Source organism: Dasypus novemcinctus, chromosome 17 (assembly GCF_030445035.2).
Source record: "Dasypus novemcinctus isolate mDasNov1 chromosome 17, mDasNov1.1.hap2, whole genome shotgun sequence".
NCBI classification, from domain to species: domain Eukaryota; kingdom Metazoa; phylum Chordata; class Mammalia; order Cingulata; family Dasypodidae; genus Dasypus; species Dasypus novemcinctus.
In genome coordinates this window covers 92,265,994-92,285,107 of record NC_080689.1, presented here as the reverse complement: position 1 = coordinate 92,285,107, position 19,114 = coordinate 92,265,994, and the positions used below count along the sequence as shown (strand labels likewise).

Below are 19,114 nucleotides of genomic sequence, written 5' to 3'. Positions count from 1 at the left end.
AAGATGGTAACCATTTCTTCAGGTTTGCTTTCTACACCCATGTTCTTTTCCTGCTCTTTTATGAACTTACTTCTAATGTACATATATAAATATGCTTATTTGACTTCAGTTTTACTACTTAACTGATAGGTTTCCTGCTTCATATAATATAGTCACCTTCCAGGCTTACACCATTCATCATGGATGACATGATGATAAAGCAGGATGTTTCAAGCAGAGTAACTGGCCCAGAACCATCTGCCTAAATGTGGGATAAGGAAACGTATTCTCTGAGTAGGAGACATTTGGCCTCATTCAAGAATAGAGGAGGGGACTGGCCTTCAGAGCTCAGGGAAGAGCACTTCAGAGGGGAGGGGCCCACATCCCAGACCCAGGCTCTGGGCCGGAGGATGGCGCAAGGTCGCACCGAGGAACTGGGGCTCTGGAGCAGCCGACACGGTCCTCGGCAGGACGCTGTACTGAGGGGACCCAGAGCCCAGGCGCCCACTGGTGGGGCCGTGTGGCAGCCAACTGTGCTGTGAGCAGTCAGAGCACCATCTCCATGTGGTTACACTTGAAGATGCAGGAGATGGCTTTGTGTGGCCTGGATAACAGCGAACCAGAACCAGAGGCCATGCTCAGGAGACATGTGGACCTGGTTGAGGATTCTTGTTTGGATTCTAATTTGAGGTCCACCAAGCTGCCAAGTGTGGCTACTTCTTCCTGGACCACAGGAACCAAGATGCCGGAAGATTTTGAGATCATGGACCAAATGGGGATGGGTATCTTTGGACAGGGATTCAACCAATACACAAGCAAAGAGTGTGTTTCCCTAATTGTAACCATAGCATCACTGCCTCCAGCTTTGCTCCCCTTCTGGAGAAATGCTGGGAATAGTGGAACAGCAGCCTCATTGCAGCCTCCATGTTGCCAGCAGCAACAGTATGAGTGACTCTGAAAGTGATCAAGAGGATGATTGTGACATCAATGGCAACGACTGTTCCTGTGGCTCGAGAAGAAAGCCCGGAAGAGAAAGTTGATAAGAACCCCCATTCCCCTTGAAGATCTAAGTCTCCAAAACACAAAAACAGGGAGCTTAGCAATTCAGTTCCTTTTAAGCCTAACAACTCCACTGGGATGAGCTCTAAGATACTGGGTCCAGAGGAGCTCTGAAGCCTGCTCACCAAGCAATGTGGGTTGATTTCTTAGCACACCAAGATGTGCGCAAGGTCCCTGTGTCACCTCCAGCACACAGATGGGCAGTGGTGAGCTGTGCGGATTTTTTTCCTGGGCCCTCAGCAGTCCTTCTGGAGGTCAGAGCTCCCTGGACAATGACAGCTCAGACATGACTGACAGCCAGGCCCTATCAGCTGGCCTCAGTAAGACGGCTCCTCTGAGCTCTCACATTCTGAATCAGGCCCCTCCAAGACTAGTGAAGATCAGGGATGGGGTCTAGGTACCAACAACTGGGAGTCACAGAAACACAAGAAAAAAAATCCCACTTGAGCCTGGTAGGGACTGCTTTCAATCTGGGCTCAACAAGAAAAAAAAGACAAAGCCATCCTCACTCCCAGCACCCAGCATCTATGATGACATCAACTGACCTGGTGCAAGGGTTAGCCTTTGGCTGAGCAGAGCCCTCACTCCAACCCCACCCAAGCGGCAAAGCCTGGCAAATGTGCAGCTGCTGGGGCTTTGAGCTTTGGAAGCCTGGTAGGCCAGGCATGCAGAGGATCCAATTATGCACTCCTGGGGAGGGCAAGGTCCTCTGCAATGGAGCATGACTGCTCAGTGTAAAGGACTCAGACAAGAATATATGCCTTGGATATAAGTGTGGTGGGGAGCTGGTTTTCCTATTTATTCTGTGAGTTACTGGATGTCCTGCTAGGCCAGGGGCCTGCCCTGAGTACTGTGCTAGGGCACTGCCAGCCCCCACCCCAGGCACTGGACTAACTCTGCCGAGGGGCACTGAGACCACCAGGAAGGCTGTGGGCTGGAGACTGAGCCTGGAGGGGCCTCCCCCAGCTGCCCTCAGCCATGTGAACGGGTCCAGTGCTTGGAGCTGAGGGGCAGGGCTGGGCAGGGCCCTGTCTGTGTGCAGAATCTTGTCAATTGCCCCCATTCCCAGGGGAAGGAAGGGGCAGAGGACTGTGTGCTAAGGGGGGCATCCAGAACTGCCACCACCTTCCCTGCCCCTCACAGGGGCAGCCCTTCCTCTCAGTCCCCATGGGCTCTCTTGGCAGCAGGAGCTTTCCTTTTGTTGGGTGCTCTGAAAGGGACATCAGCCTCTGTAACTTCAAGAAATGGGAAAAGGAAGGGTGGGAAAAGGGAGCTGTGCATCAAAATTACTGCTGCCTACCCTTCCTCCCTGACCAGAGCTGGTGAGGGTGGGGCCCCAAGGTGAGAGGGGGATGGTGCTGCTTTATTTGAAATGTTTTCTTCCCACATTTCCTGCCCCAGGTCGGGGCCCAGCCTCATCCTCTTGGGGTGGCTTCCTCTGCCTCTGCCTTCCTTTTCCCACTGCCCTGCTGGGGCAGCCCAAGCTCCCAGCTGCTGCTTGATACACCCTCCTTCAACCTGACCAGCTTCACTTTCTTTCTCAATGCTCCTGACATTGGATCTGGCTCTTTTCCCCCTTCCTTGGCTGCTTTTAAGTTATTTATTCTGGACTTGTGGTTTGGGGCTCTGAGGAAAATACTGATCTTGTGCTTCCCTCTATTTCCTAGGATAGGATGTGAAGAGGCGTAGGTTCTGTGCTTTGGGTCAGGGGAGTGGAAGGGATATCATGCCTAGGCATTTCCCTCTGTGGGACTGTCCTTCCAGCACACACATCTGCCTGATCTACATCCTGAGATGTGCTCTCCCACCTCCACGCAGGCACGCCCCTCCCCCAGGAGTGGAGATGGAGCACCATAACCCAGGGCTAGGAGCAGAACTGACTGATTGGGGATGGAGATGACCCTGAGCCTTGTTCCCTAGCTGGATGTGTTCCCAGCTCTCCTCCCATGAGGAGACCACCCATATTTGGATAGTAAGTACCCAGCATTGATTGGGCTGATTGGACTGATTTGGGTAAGGGACCCCATAGGATTAAGGAACAACAGAGATAGGGCTGCAAGACCTTGTCTAGAACCCCAATGCCCCGCTCATGAACTTGGGACATCCCAGGTAGACCCAAAACACACTGCTACCTGCACATTTGCTTAAGCGCCTTGACTGTTCCAGACTCCTAAATGGGGATGATTCCTTCTACATGGTACAACAAGGCAATTTTGCATTTTTGTATTAACAATGAAAAAAAAACCACCTTCTTCCATCTATTTTAGAATTTGTAACTCTGTTTGATTTAATATTGTATACTACTGTTATTTAAATGGCAAAAACTATTAGTATATAATAGGTTAAATCAAATTGGCAAGTTTATTGGCTCGGCATAGCTCACATTACCCCATGCCCTTGTTGGTGGGCAGTCAACACAAGTGCCTCTGTTACAAGCACAGAATCAGCCTGAGCGATATACAAGGCCTGATTCACATGCAACCAGATCTAACATGCTTCAGGGTTCTCAAACAATTCTACATAATCTATGGAATTATTATTCCCATTTTAGCTATAGAGCCCCACTGATTGTGATCAATTAATTTGGACATGAATGAATGAATGTAATGAGTTAGCAAAATATTAATATACAGGCAAATTTAACTTTTAAACTTGAAATAATGAGATTTGTTCCCAAATGCATAGAATATTGATGTACAGAATAAAATACAATGCTATTCCCTTAAAATGAGAGCATTGCATTAGCAGTGACCATGACATCATTCTGTGAGGTCACACGATATTCCTGCAACAAATTCATGGAAACCACATGCATGTGGTGCCCTGGATTGGATTCTGGAGGAGGAACAGGATAGGAGTAAAAAATTATTTAAAACTGAATGAAGTTTGGAGTGTACTTATTAATACTGAACTAAAGTAAATCTCTTATCTGACAAATTCACCACTATTATGTAGGATGTTAACATTGGAGGAAATGGAGGAAGTTGTGTAGGAACTTTCAGGACAACTTTGCAATTTTTATATGAATCTAAATTTATTCAAAAAAAGTATTTATTAAAACACATGGAGCTATACCTCAGTATAGCTGATTCAACATTGCATTTGACCAAATGAGATCTGAAAAAATGAAGTCATGTAAGATAATCTTACTCAGAATCCAGACCCCATCAAGAGTGACGCTAAACCTCTTGCAATGGACATTCAGCATCTCAGTTTGCAACAAGAGCAACCCAACTTGCAAACGTGTTTCTTTGACTCTTGATTTCCCTGATCTCATTGACGCTCTAACTGGAATGAATTTCTAGATCTACGTGTTCTGCTCAGATCCTTTCATAAATTGGATCTTTCCAAGAATAGTCAAGTGGTGCAGCTGACTCTCCTTTCCCACCTCATGTGCATAATCACCCTTAACTGCGTTACTAGGGTAAGTGAGCACTCAGTCTTTTTACATTGGGATTTCCATGGGTTCCTAAACCTGTGTAGCAAGAAATGAAGAGATATTCCACAGACCCATGTGGATCAACTTACGGGAAGTGAATGACTCTAGAAACTGGCAACTTTACTGTGGTGATAAATATTTCACACTCAACAAACTGAAGGAAGATCTATTTGAATTGTCAGCCCAAATATTCCAACTTGGAATTAAGAAATTTCAAAATTCAGAGATTGAGTCCACATTATTTACTTTTTTTCTCTAAAAACTCTTAATAACAACTTGGTTGAATGCTGTGCTTTTAGTATTTGCAACAAACTAAACTCTACAAGCTCAAGCTTTCCCACTTCCTTCAATTATGGAATTAAAAATTCCCAACTAAGTTTGAATATAATTTGAACAAATTTTACAAGATTTCTTTACAAAATGTTCATTAAAATTGAGGAAACCTAGGTTAATTTATGTATTTCATTAAAGGCCCAAGATTTATGAAAATAACCTACAATTAGTAGTAAAGAGAGGTGTGGAATGGATTGTTTTGTTTCATTCAATATCAAAATTGTCTATGTTCCTATTCAGTAACTGTCTATGTGCCTGTGTGTGCATGTATGTTTAGAACTGTGTGGTTAAACAATATAATATGTACAAGAAGCATCTGTAAATTTTTATCAATAGTTTTTCTTTGAGTTAGTAGAATAGCACAGGTTGCCTGGAAAATATGTAAGGAACTTTCTACCAAAATCAGTTAACAGAAAATTTCATTATCATTGCTTTACTAATTATGAAATAATATTATTCTTACATTTTTAATTGCTGAATTTTTTCTATCATTACCACACACTTTGATCAGTGTCTTCAATACCGAAATTTTAATTTAATTTTCAATAGCAGTCTTAATAATAGGAGATATTTGACCTCAGAAAAAACACTTTTTTGAAGTTTTCTTTATTGTCTGTCCCGCTTACCCCCAAAATTCATGCCCACCCAGAACCTCAGAATGTGAAATCCGGTCCCTGCAGATGGAATTAGTTAGTTGAAGATGAGGCCGTCCTAGAATAGGGGACCAAATCCAGGGGCTGGTGTCTTTCTAAGGAGGAGAAGTGGAGACTCGGAGCCACGGAGGAGGGTGGTGTGAAGACAGGCAGAGAGGCAGGTGCCCTGCCGCACCTGGAAAAGGAAGTTACCCTTGGGGTCACTGGTCCGCTCCTGCAGATTTCCACGCTGTCCAGGGGCGGCACAGGCCGACCAGAGACTGTACACATGTGCTGGCCATGGAGATCCCAGGTGCCAGCCAGGGTCAACCGCAGAAGTACCTGCCTTTGAAGAAGGCTCCCCTGGGTCAGGCCACTGCTTCATAGTCACCATCACACCTGAGCGCACGTCCTAAGGGCAGGATGCTGGATAGTGTCTGTCTGGGGTTCCACAGGAGGGGAGCGTCCTGCGGTGGCGCGGTGGGCGACAGGGACTCCCGCACTCCATGCAGCTGCCAGGTGAGCACTTCATCCTCCTGGGCAGCCCGGAGCGCAGGGGCGCCCCCTGGTGCTGGTGGTGGGGCCTCAGGATGGACTGTGGGCCGTGATGTAACTCAGCCCAATGGCCGGTCCAAACTCAAGGACGACCAATGCGGGCAGGTCCATCTAGAAAGGTACTAAAAATATGATGAAAAATGAAATCATTATTGAATTAAACTCTTTCCTAATGAAAGCATCTGAGGTTATTGATATAAAATAGACATCATTGAACCGTTTGCAAAATCATTATTGTACTAATGGAGAAATAAAAGTCACTTTACATTTCATACGTGCACAAAAGCAAACATGGAATTAAAGATAAGCAAAATTAATTTAGAAGAACTCCCATTTGATCTAAATGAAATGTCATATTTCAGATATACTTAAATAAATCTTAAGGAAATACTTGTGACAAATTGATGTTAAGACTAGTGCTATAAAATTAAAAGTTACCCTGAGAAACAGATGCCAGTAATCTGTCACTAACATGTTTTCTGGTTTCAATGTGAACAGCCCTCATGTCATACAGTAAATGTCAAAAAGACTTTAGTGCAGGGTATATAATTATTACAATCTATAAATTGTCATACAGAAAGTCAGTAGTTAATTTTTCCTTTAGCATTCATTTTTATTTCGTGTTTTCACTGCCGCCAAAAAAATTGCTTATGAAATAAAACACTGATATGATACTACAAAATAGACACAATTTACCTATCCTACAGTAAATGACAGAGTCAATTTAGCAAGAGAATTTACATTGCCCTCTATTACTTGCATGGCAGGACTCCTGAATCTCTTCTCCAGCAAATAATTTACATTTTGCCTAATTTGTTATTTTCAATGTTTTCCAATATTTACACCAAGTTCAACCTGGCAACTTTGTGCCTCAAACTGGACACAGCACAGAACCAAGTCCCGAGAGAATGGAGGGACAGATGCATCAAATATTTCATCCATAATCTTCTGAGACTAGATAGAGTTAGCTTTCCCAAGATGAAAAGAAAAAAGGGCCATGAAAGCAAGAATGTGTATAGCAAATATCTCACAGATTTAACCACAAGGTAGAGAGAAAACTTTGTTCTCTACACAGGAATCTCACTCAGTAAGATTATAGCAGAAGGTAGAAGCAAAAAATAAATAAGCAAAAGATCACTACAACATCAAGATAGCATTAATGGTAGCTATGAATAACATTTTCTGAGATAAATAAAAAATCTGGAACAATTGTTTAAATGGAAAGTACATGATAACAATTTATATAAAGTTGGACTTTTTCAGACAAATTAGAAGAAATAATGTGGACAAGTATGAGAAAAAGACAAACTCTGAAAGTTTACCAAGGTCACACAATCAACAAAGTTCATCTCGGTATCCCAAATTAACTGCATGTCAGAATCAGGTGGCAAACTTGTTGAAAATGTGAATTCTTGTGACACATCTGGACAAACTGGTCACAATTCCCAGAATTGGACTTTAGGAGTCTGTTCTGAGCAAAGTCACCAGAATTTATGCCCTGTCTGCACAAGCCCTTCAATGGGCATTTAGAAACTAGCATTGAGATAAATAAATCATAACATGATAATTATTAATTATCTAAACAGTAAAGTAATGACAACTTAAGGATTCAAAATATAACTATGTGATTTTGAAATTATATCTCTATCTCTGATTTTATTGTAATCTTGGTAAAAAGCAAGATTGACCATAGTATTCAAGAGAAAAACATGAAAAAATAAGTTACATCAGATTCTAGTGGATTCTGAGGTGTGAGGATATATTTTTAATATGATAAAGACTCAGGACATAATAGACTGAGAAGAAACAGCCTGTTGTGAAGCTTGAAAATGAAGGCAGTGCCCAAATGTGGCCTAGGTGCCAGTCACTGCTCAGATATTTACATGGATAGATTCATTGAGCCTCACAACAATCCTACAAAATAGAATGGTTTTTAGTAGGAGTATGAAAGAGAGAGAAAACTGCCCATTTCCATGTATTGCTTTCTTTTTTTAATAATCAAGTTTATGGATACACATCAATAAAGCATATATCCACCCTACATGTCCAATCAAAGGTATTTGGTAAAAATGATATTTAGTTGGATTTTTGCATATTGATCTCGTATCCTGACACTCTACTAAAATTATTAGATCTACAAGGAAGAAATATTCATGACCATTATATTCCTCCTTTCTGTAACTAGTCAATGGATGAAGTTCATTTTCTTCACCACCTTCTTCCATCACCACCTTCTTCCACTACCCATTCCATGCTCCCTTCACCCTCAGCAAGCACCACAGCTGGCCATGGTTCTTTCCTCATGAGATGACTCAAGCCTTCATTCCTGTAGCTTCTGCACTGTCGATAGTCCTGCCTATATTGAGTTGTTGCAGTTTTCCATTGATTTTAATCACAGGGCATGGTCATACTAGGAGACACCCTAGGTGATCTCCTGTATTCCAGGCAAACTCTTCTTTACCTCCATTGTGTATGAGCAGTCCTATTTCCTCTTGATAGTCAGGAACAATCACCACAGCCAGTACAGTAATTCCCTTCTTTCGCTTTTGATTCAGAGGCATGAAAAGACCAAAGCTGGTGGGAGGCAATCTTAACTTCCAGATCAATTCAATTGTTGTTGTGTTTCCTGGTGGAAGCACTCCTCCCTTTGGAACTAAGATTTGGAGACCCACCGAGCATAATAAGTTTGCAGGATAATAGTAAGTGGTGCCACTCCCATTTCCATACCTTGATTCCTGGATTGTGAATCCTGGCTGTGAGAGAAATTGCATCATAAGGTAAATGTTGATTTCGAGCATAAAAAGCTTCCTGGAAAATATTGCCCCAGCTTTGCAAGATACTGTCACATTATTGCTTACGTAACTGAGTCCTTGGAAGACCATTCACAAAAGTGGAAGAGCCCTGTATTTTTGGGGGTTTATCTCCCATTCTCTCTCATAGAAAAGTCAGGTAATACTTTAACAGGCAATTATTACAACTTAGTACAGTGAAGAGTACCAGTCTGGTAGGAGTTTTCAACTAGTATTTGTTTAATAAATATATGAATGAAAAGACAAATAAATAACAGCATTACATCTGTCAAGTTTATTTACAAGTATAACAATTCAAAGCAAAAAACTGAGCCATTTTGGAATTTTTTGGCAATTTCATTTATTAGCCAAAATGAGAAGAGATTAGTATAACCTTAAATATTCTGGGGAAAGAAATTATATAAAGAGTAATACTGCCAAATATGACATATATTTTGGGGATCAGTGCTCTTAGATGCAAACCACAGAAATGCACTGGGTTTAAGCAAGTGAAAATGAAATGACAAAATTAATATCATTGGTGTACAGATTTGATCATAATTTGGGGGAGTGTTGAAAATGTGTTGGAAGCTAGATGGCATTAACACAGACTGGGGACATAACAAACAGATAAAGATGTGATTCTTGTCCAACCACACATGGATGATGGACTCTCCTTATGGCAACATCAGTGCTGGATGCCAGTCATGAGACATTAGAGGTGCTGTTAGCAAATCCAAGTGTTGTTAGCAAATCCAAGACAAGTGGTGACCTCTTCCTGCATATTAAAAATATAAGTAAGGAAAGACCAGCTTACAAGATTTTCAACCCTAACATTGTGATTTAAGAATTTTACCTTCGTCTTCACAGGTTCATTGCAGGAACATTTCACACCCAATGCTCTGAAGCAGCACTGCTGACTTTAGCCTCACCAATATGCCCTTTTGTCTAGGGTTTGTGGCCAGAAAAATATCCATTAATGAGAAGCTTAAAAATACTCAGACTCCTGTTCTACTATGTTCTTATGACAGATTTTTCACAAACTCGAACTTTTCATAGTACGTGATCATTCTATTGCAGTAGATCCAAGATATTTAATGGAATATAACACAAATGCTACCAGCAACACAAGCTTCTCTACCTAACACTGTTAGAGACTGTATTTTTGCTTGAATATTTTTCCTACACATAAGTTGTACAAATCTCTGGATCAGTCTCCTGTCATTTCCACAGAACATTAAGACTTTCCTCAAATCATTCCTTTCCAGTAGAGCCTTCCCTGATGTTCCATGTCCTCAATTTTTAATTCCTCCATGCTCCTTGTTTTTCCTGCAGAGAAGTACAGGCAATTTTTTTTTCATCTTGAATGTGAGTTTGTCCTGTAAGTTCCATTTATTCATACAATTTTAACCATTGAAAAATTGCTCAAATTCTAGGTTATCAAGAAAAAAAGAAGAGATGAAAGATGATAACACCACCCCAGAACATCAGATCCCTACTCCAGTGTATTTCAGATGACAGAAATGTGTAAATTTGAACATGATATTTTTCCTCCAAAGTGATATTTCTATTCAGATATGAAATACACCATGTTAAAATAGGATATGAAATAAATGTTGCAATCACCTGTAAAGATAAATAAAAATCTAAAAAGGGAAGAAAATTTGAATAGTCCCTAATACAAGAAGGTAGAAACCATTATTCACCTCTTTCCTTATATCACCTACTTTAGAAAACATCTGATTGTAAAGGAATTCTTTGTCCTTTTAAGAGGTATGTACATTTTTAAAAAGATAAGTGCTTAACATACAGATCTGCTTTCTTATATTAGGTACTACCTATGTATTCATGAGATTCTTGACACAACATTTGAGAATGTAGCAGGGTTCACCAGGATGGGAGTTTAATATTTTCTTTTTTATTTTGTGGGTCTTCATCCAATAAGGTGACACACTAGGACAAGATGAGCACATTCAAACCCTTAATATTAATGTGAAATTATCAACTTTATTCTTGAAAACCTGAAACTTAATGCCTACCAAAGTTTCCAAGGGGACAGAGAGGGAAGAATAGGTGGAACATAAGGCATATTTAGAACACAGGAATTGTTCTGCATTACTTTTCAATGATAGATGCATTATGGATACAATATGTCAAAACCCATAAAATAGTGCAGTGTAAAGGGCAAACCATGATGGAAACCATTGTCCATGGATAGTAGCAATGCTTCAATATTTGTTCATCAATTGTAACAAATGGACCATACTCATGTCAGATATTATTAATAGGTTACAATGTGAGAGGAGGGCAGTGTGAGGCATATAAGAATCCCCAATATTTTCTATGTGACTCTTCTGTGGCTTAAAGCTTCTTTGAAAATAAAATGAATGAAACAAAAAAGACACTGAGGAAACATACAGGAGAATTTTCAATATACATAAAAGACAGAGTTTACAGTGATGAAAGATGCAATGCCAAAAAAATTGGTTTTATTTTTAGGAGATGTTGGATACATAAAAGATACAACTATTGCAGGGAAGAATAACTGGTGCAGTTATCGTGTGGGACAAATTATGTGGTCAAAGTGTAAACCGTAATGTAAGTTATAGACAATGGTTAATATCAATGTTTCAATATTTGACCATCATTTGCAACAAATGTACCACACTAACGAAAGGATGTTAAAGGGGGGAGCTTTGAGGGATGGGGTATATAGGAATCCCTCATTTTTAAAAAAGATTTATTTATTTATTTATTCCCACCCTTGCAGTTTGTTCCATTCTTTGCTGTCTCTTCTCTTCGTCCATTTGCCGTTCATTATTGTTTTTATTCCTGTATCTGCTTGTCTCCTTTTGTTGTGTCATCTTGCTGCTCCCCGCAGTGCACAGGCCATCAGCTCTCTGTGGTGCATGGGCCATCAGCACTACACAGTGCAAGGGCTATCAACTTTCCATGGTGCAGGGGCCAGCTTGCCTTCACAAGGAGGCCCTGGGTCGTGAACCCAGGGCCTTCCATACGGTAGATGGGACCCCAACTGATTGAGCCATGGCTGCTTCCCTCCTTCATTTTTTTATGTAAATTTATGAAATATAAAACTTCTATTCAAATTGAAGGAATCTTTTTCTCAATCACCTGGGAACCATCTCTTGGAAATGGAAACATCAGGAAGACAATGCCCTTCTCTCCAATTTTCTGTGGGCGAGTAGGTGCAAAACTTAAATGGACAGCTGGTTCCAAGTTGAAAAACTATCTCATGCCATAAAAATATGAGAATGCTATATTTCTTTTTATGTTTCCTTGGGTAAAGGCAATTAACTAAGCCAGAGGCTCACCTTCATTGCCAGATGAGATTCAAATAAACTATTTGTGATGAATGGAGCTGTCAAGTCTTCTTACTGGAGAAGCAGTTATCATTTACCTTGAGAACATGTGTATACTGATTTGTTTTCCTCCTGGATGTCTAAAAGAGTAATATTTTGTTCTGTTTTTGCTAACTCTTTAGAATATTGTCTGGATGTGCATCATTTTCTTATTTTAATTCATTAATCAAAGTGTTTCCTTTCTCTTCTACCATTTTGGAGTAGCTTCATGATCAGCAGGATGTTTTGTTTTGAATTATATTTTTCCCAAGTCTGATGACATGGATTGAATTCACTGGAATTGTCCTGAATTAAGCAGAAAATTTACAGGAATTGTGGGCATGTAGCAGAGGGATAAAGGACCCTGAATTATAAAGTCTCCTTTCTAAATCTTTATTGTTTGGAATACTAAGCAGATAAAACACACTATTGAAAAAGTCTGGGAAATATGGGCTTTATAATCCCATGAGAAACAACATATGGTTAGCTAATTTGGAAGCCAGAAATTTCTCTGCTAGTATTACTCCTAAATGTCTACTCTTTCTCTGTTATATTGGGAAAACAGTACTGATGTTGCCTGACAATAATTCCTCAGATCTGGATAAATTAATGTACTTGTTGGTATCTTAGTCCTCATATCAAGCAAATAAATTACTGGGATGTAAGTAATGTACATCATTTTAGAGGAAAGGAGAAAATCTTGTCAAAGGCTTGAAGGTAAGATTATGAAAATTGGAAGAGGAAATGTAAAAATAAAGTGACTTTCTGTTTAATGTTTTCCTTCCTACTTTCCCTATTGTCCTTTCTTGTTAGGACAGGGTGGACTCTCTTATTAGGGACTAATGTGGGGAATTTTAATTGCTTATTTACCATTTGGAAAATCCAGGGCCATTAAAAATATGCAAAATTTACTCTTCCTATGCTCTATAAATTGAATAAGAAATCCTGAATGACAGGCCATCTGTTTACAACATGGTTATCTGAATAATTGAAGCCCACTCTTGAGACCTACTGATTAGAACAAAAGATTCCTTTCAAAGTATTTCTGCACATTGACAACACACTTGGTCACCCAAGATCTCTGATGGAGTTGTACAACAAAATTCACATCATTTTCATATCTGATAACCCAACAAACATTCTGCAGCTCATGGCTTGAGAAGTCATTTTTGAATTCAGGCCTTATTATTTAAATATACATTTTATAAGTTACAGGTACCATAGACATTGACTTTTCTTATGGATCTCAGCAAAGTCAATGAAAAAATTGTGAAAATGTCTCACCATTATAGATGACATTAAGTATATTTGGGATTCATGGGAAGAGTTCAAACTATCAAAATTAACAGGATTTGAAAGTAGTTTATTCCAACTCATATGGAAGATGTTCATGGGAAATAACCTCAGAAGGTGTGGATATAAAAAGAGAACTAAACTTAGAAGTGGAGGCTGATGTAGCAGTTTGATATAGTTATCAACTCCAAAAATAGATATTGGATAATGTTTGAAATCTGGTCTGAACATGGGCATGATTAAGTTATGATTAGGGCTTTGATTGGGCCATAACTTTAGCATGTTGGTGGGTAGGGACTCACAGATAAAAGGTATAGAAAAAGACAGAGTTGAGGATTATTTATTTTGGAGATTTGATGTTGGGGTTTAATCCTGAAGCCTTAAACTGGAACCCCAGGAAGTAAGCTCACAGAGGAAACAGAAGCAAGTCCCAGAAGAGAGGAACTCTGAGCACAGGAAGAAGCTTTCCCTGGGAAGAAAGGAATCCTGAATGCAGAGAGAAGACGACCACAGAAGAGAGGAACCCAGGAAGCCTGAACCCTTGCAGACATTGGCAGCCATCTTGCACCAACATGTGAAAATAGACTTTGGTGAGGAAAGTAACTTATGCTTTATGGCCTGGTATCTGTAAGCTCCTACCCCAAATAAATACCCTTTATAAAAACCAGCCAATTTCTGGTATTTTGCATCAGCACACCTTTGGCTGAGTAATGCACCTGAAGATTGGACCGAACATCTGAATCTCATGATAAAACTTTAATAGATGAGGAGTTGCTCCTTACAAATGCTCAGAAAATTGTTGATATCTTGAAATAGATGATATATCTGGTGAAGATTCTTCTCAAGCACACATGGATCATTCTCCAGGGTAGACTACATGCTTGATAACAGAACAAATCTCAACAAATTTGGAAAGATTGAAATTTACAAAGTAATTTCTCTGGCCACAAAAGAATAAAGCTGGAAATTAATAAGGAGCAGAGAATTTGAACAGGCACAAAGACATGGAAGTTAAACAACACATTCTTAGATACACAGTGGGTCAAGGAGGAAATGGCAAAAGAAATAAGTAACTTCCTTGAAGCGAATGAAAAGGAAACAACATATCAAATAATATGGGATGCAGCTAAAGCAGTTATGAAAGAGAAATTTATAGCCATATATGCACATATATATATATATATATATATATATATATATATATATATATATACGAAAGAGCAAAGATCAAAAACCTTATTGAACACATGAAGGAACTATAGATAGTAGAAAAAACAAATCCCCAAACCAGCAGAAAATAAAAAAGGTTAAAGCAAAAATAATAACATGAATAAAAAATAAATAAAAAACGTTAGAAAATTTTAATAAATCCAAAACTGCTCCTTTAAGGCAATTAATAAATTGATATCAGCATCCCAGGGTTCACAGGATGGAGAAATAAAATATGGATTAGTTTGAGCTTAATGATATTCTAATATAGAATGATTGTGATTCTAGCAATGTAAGAAATTGTATCATTGATGTGGAGACAGTGGCCACAGTAGTTGCTGAGAGTGGGAGAGGAAAGAAGAGGTGTGATGTGGGGGCATTTTTGGGACTTGGAATTGTCCTAAATAATATTGCAGGATAAGATGCTGGACATTATATATCCTGCCATAACCCACTGGGTGGACTTGGGGAGACTGTAAACTACAATGTAAACCATTATCCATGTGGTGCAGCAGTGCTCCAAAATGTATTCACCAAATGCAATGAATGTGCCACAATGATGAAAGAGGTTGTTGATGGGGGAGGAGTAGAGGGGTGGGGTGTGGAGTATATAGGAACCTTTTAAAAAATTTAATGTATTTTTAAAATTTATGTACCATTTAAAAAATACAATTAGAAAATAAAATTTAAAAATTAAAAAAAGTAAAAACCTATGGGAAAACTCAAAGGAAGTGCAGAGAAGACATTTAGAGCCCCCAATTCTTAATTTTAAAAAAGAAGAAAGAGGCAAATTTGATGATCTTCCATCACACCTGGAAGAAAAAAAAAAAAAACACCAAATTAAACCCCAACCAGGCTGAAGGAAAGAAATAGTAAAGCGCAAAGCTGAAATAAATGAATTTTTTAAAAAACAACAATAGAATCAAAAAAAAGCAAAACTTGATTCTTTGTGATCAACAAAATTGACACACCTTTAGCTATACTAACAAAGAAAACAGAGAGAAGACTTAATAAAATCAGAAAAGAGAGGTGGGACACTACCACCTACCATAGAAATAAGAGAGACCTTAAAAGGATACTATAAACAACTGTATGCCCAAAAACAAGAAAATTTTGATGAAAAGGACAAATTCCTAGAAACACATGAACCACCTAAACTGATTTTCAGACAAATAGAAGACCTCAACAAAACAATCATGAATATAGAGATTGAATCAGTAATTAAAAACCTTCCAAAGATGAAATTGGCTTCACAGGTGAATTCTAGCAATCATTCAATGATGAACTAATACTGATCTTGTTGGAGATCTTCCAAAAAATTGAAAAGAATGCTATCAAGCTCATTCTATGATGCAAAAATCACTCTAATAGCAAAACAAGATGAAAATATTACATAAAAGAAAATTACAGGCCATTATCTCTGATTAATATAGATGCAAAACTCCTCAACAAAATTATTGCAAAAATATATTAAAATGATATTATGCCACAATCAATTGGGTTTTATCCTGATTATGCTGGGGTGGTAAAACACAAGAAAATCAATTAATGTAAAAACTACATAAATAAATTCAAGAAGAAAAAAATGCATCATCCTTTTGATTGATGCAGAAAAGGCATTTGACAAATACAGCACCATATCTTGATAAAAACAGTAAAAAAGATAGGAATATAAAGAAGTTTTCTCAATATGGAAAAGTGCGTATATGAAAAATCTACCAAATGGTGATGAAAGAAGTGAATAGCCACATCCAGAAGAAAGAGAGAGGACCACTATCTAAGACCTCAATTTCAGAATCCTAACTTCCAGGAATGTGAGATAATAAAGTGATTGGCTTATGACACACAGTGATAGTTTGATAGAGCTCTCCTAGGAATTTATGACACACTCTGACTAGTCACATGGTCACTTACTACATATAGAAAACTAAAACACAGACTGAGGCACAATTGGATAAAATAGCAAGAGGCAGTGTGACACATAGTATACTTCGCACATACTGTCTGAGATCAGGAAGACTTAGTTGTGCAAAGGTGAAATGGAGGTAAGTGGATGTGGTTCAAGTGATGGGGCTTCTGCCTGCCATATGGGAGGACCCAGTTTATCTCTGGGGATTCCTGATAAAAAAGAGAAAGCAGGGCTGTGAGTTGAGCCAGTGCACATGCTGCAAGCTGAGTGTCCATGTGATTGACCGAGCAGCGAGCCATGTGTGCGGTAGTGAGCCGAGTGTCCCCATGGTGTGCTTAGTGGCTGCATGGTGAGCAGAGTGCCCACATGGTGAGCAAATTGCCTGCACGACTGCCAACAAGGTGAGGCACTGTTCATGCAATAAACCAAGTGCCTGCATGGTAAGTGCCCACACAAGCGAGTCACAAAGCAGGATGATGAAGCAACAAAAGTGAGATGAAAGGGACAGTCAATGTGAAGCATAGCAGAAATCAGGAACTGAGGTGGGGCAAGTCATAGAGAACCTCTCTCCACATCAGAGGACCCCAGGATTGAATCCCAGTGAATCATAGAGGAGAAAAATGATAAGAGAAGACAAAAAGAGAAATAGATACAGAAGATCACACAGTGAATGCAGTTAGACAGCAAAAACAGCAAGGCAGGGGAAGGAGGGGAAAGGTAAAAACAAAAAAGGAGAACTTGACAAGGGCCAAGAAAGTGAGGCAAATAACTGCTGGTATATATCAAATTTAACTTGTTAAAATTAGATGACACTCTGCTACACATATGTTATGAACAAATACCATAGCAAAAGCCGATACCATGGCAAAAGCCATGGTATTTTATTAGGAAATAAAACGTCTTAGAAAAATGCTTCACTAGAGAAGACAAATGGATGATTAATGGTAACCAGGTCACTTTTGGGTTACTAATATAATACTAACCAGGAATGAACTCAACCACAGAAAAGGAATGACACAAGGTCTCATAATCATCAAAGATGGTCACACTTTCCCAGATTATATGCATATAGAATCAGCTGGGAAACTTGCTAAAAATATGAATCTTGGAATACATTCCAGTCAAATTGGTCAGAATTCCCAAGTTTGGAACCTATATTCTATCATGATCCCAGATTTTTTTTTTTTTTTTTGTAGACTATCTCAGTAGTCTTGGGTTTGGAACCAACATTTCATCAAGCAAGCAGCAGCAGTAACATTTGAAATGATCCTAAGATCTATTTCACATTATTTTTTTAAATGTAACAAAATATGTAAAGCATATCATGAATTATAAACACTATGATCATTATAATGGTAATCTTGCTAAGAAATGATAAATGTGAATTTGATTTAGAATATAAGAATCATACCCATCTTTCACTGAGGAAATGATGGAAAAGAAAGAAATAGAGTATTAAAGACAATGTAAGGTAAGAAATGGAATCAACTAATATAAATTGATTTAGTAGCTAAAGTACTATATGAGTCAGCTAAAGAGGTGCTGATGCAAAATACCAGAAAACTGTTGGCTTTTATAAAGGGTGTTTATTTAGGGTACAAGCTTATAGTCACAAGGCCCTAAAGAGTCCAACTCAACATAACATAAAAGGTACTTTCTAACTCAAAGTCATTGGCCATGTGTTGGAACAAGATGGTGGGCAATGTCTGTGAGGAATCAGCCTTCCTATGTTTCTCTCTTCCTGGGAGCTGTTTCTCTTCAGGCTCAGCTGCCCTGCTCCTTTGTGTTCTTATTTCCTTGGCTTCAGCTCAAAACTCCAACCACCTTTCTGTGGTGTGGTTACTCTGTGAGTGCCTGCCCACCATGAGGCCGGGATGCAGCATCCTACTGACATGAACCAATCAAAGCTTTAACCATTATTTAATCAAGTAAAAGTAAAATATCTGAATCCAATATAATCTAATATGAGTAGAGGGACAGGCCAGTTTACAAACATAATCCAATATCTATTTTTGGAATTCATAAACAATATCAAACAGCTACAAGGACTGTTGATGTCTCAAGACATATTTTTTTTTTATGTTTATTGTAATTCAAAGTAGACCCAACAAAATAATCAGTTGCTAATCCTGGGAATTTGTATATTACCTCACATGGCAAAATTTTAACAGATGTTATTAAGTTCAGGATTTTCAGATGATAGGATTTCCTGGTTCCACAGACCGGACCTTCAGTGCCATCACATATATCCTTAGAGTAGGGACTTTTGAACACCAGTAGAAAATAAGGTGGGAATAAGACCAGTGAAGAAAGGAATTAGAAGACTTGAATCCTAAATCTAGTCAGTCACAATAATCAAATAACAATTCCTTTCAATAAGTCACTTTTAGGTGTTCTAAGTTCTATTTCTCTGGTAGAATCCTGACTGATTTTAGTACCAAGTATAAGGTGCTGCTATAAAAAAATATGAGAATATAAGGTGTTGAGTTTGGAAACGAATGATAGGTAAATACAGGCAGAATTTTGAAGCATCCAATTAAACAGCCTAGATTTTCTCA

General features: G+C 39.0%; 1 pseudogene; it reads left to right on the top strand.

Moving 5' to 3' along the window:
- Positions 1-541: 541 nt before the first annotated feature.
- LOC101447778 (ataxin-7-like protein 3 pseudogene) lies at positions 542-1,582 on the top strand (annotated as a pseudogene).
- The last annotated feature ends 17,532 nt before the right edge of the window (positions 1,583-19,114 follow it).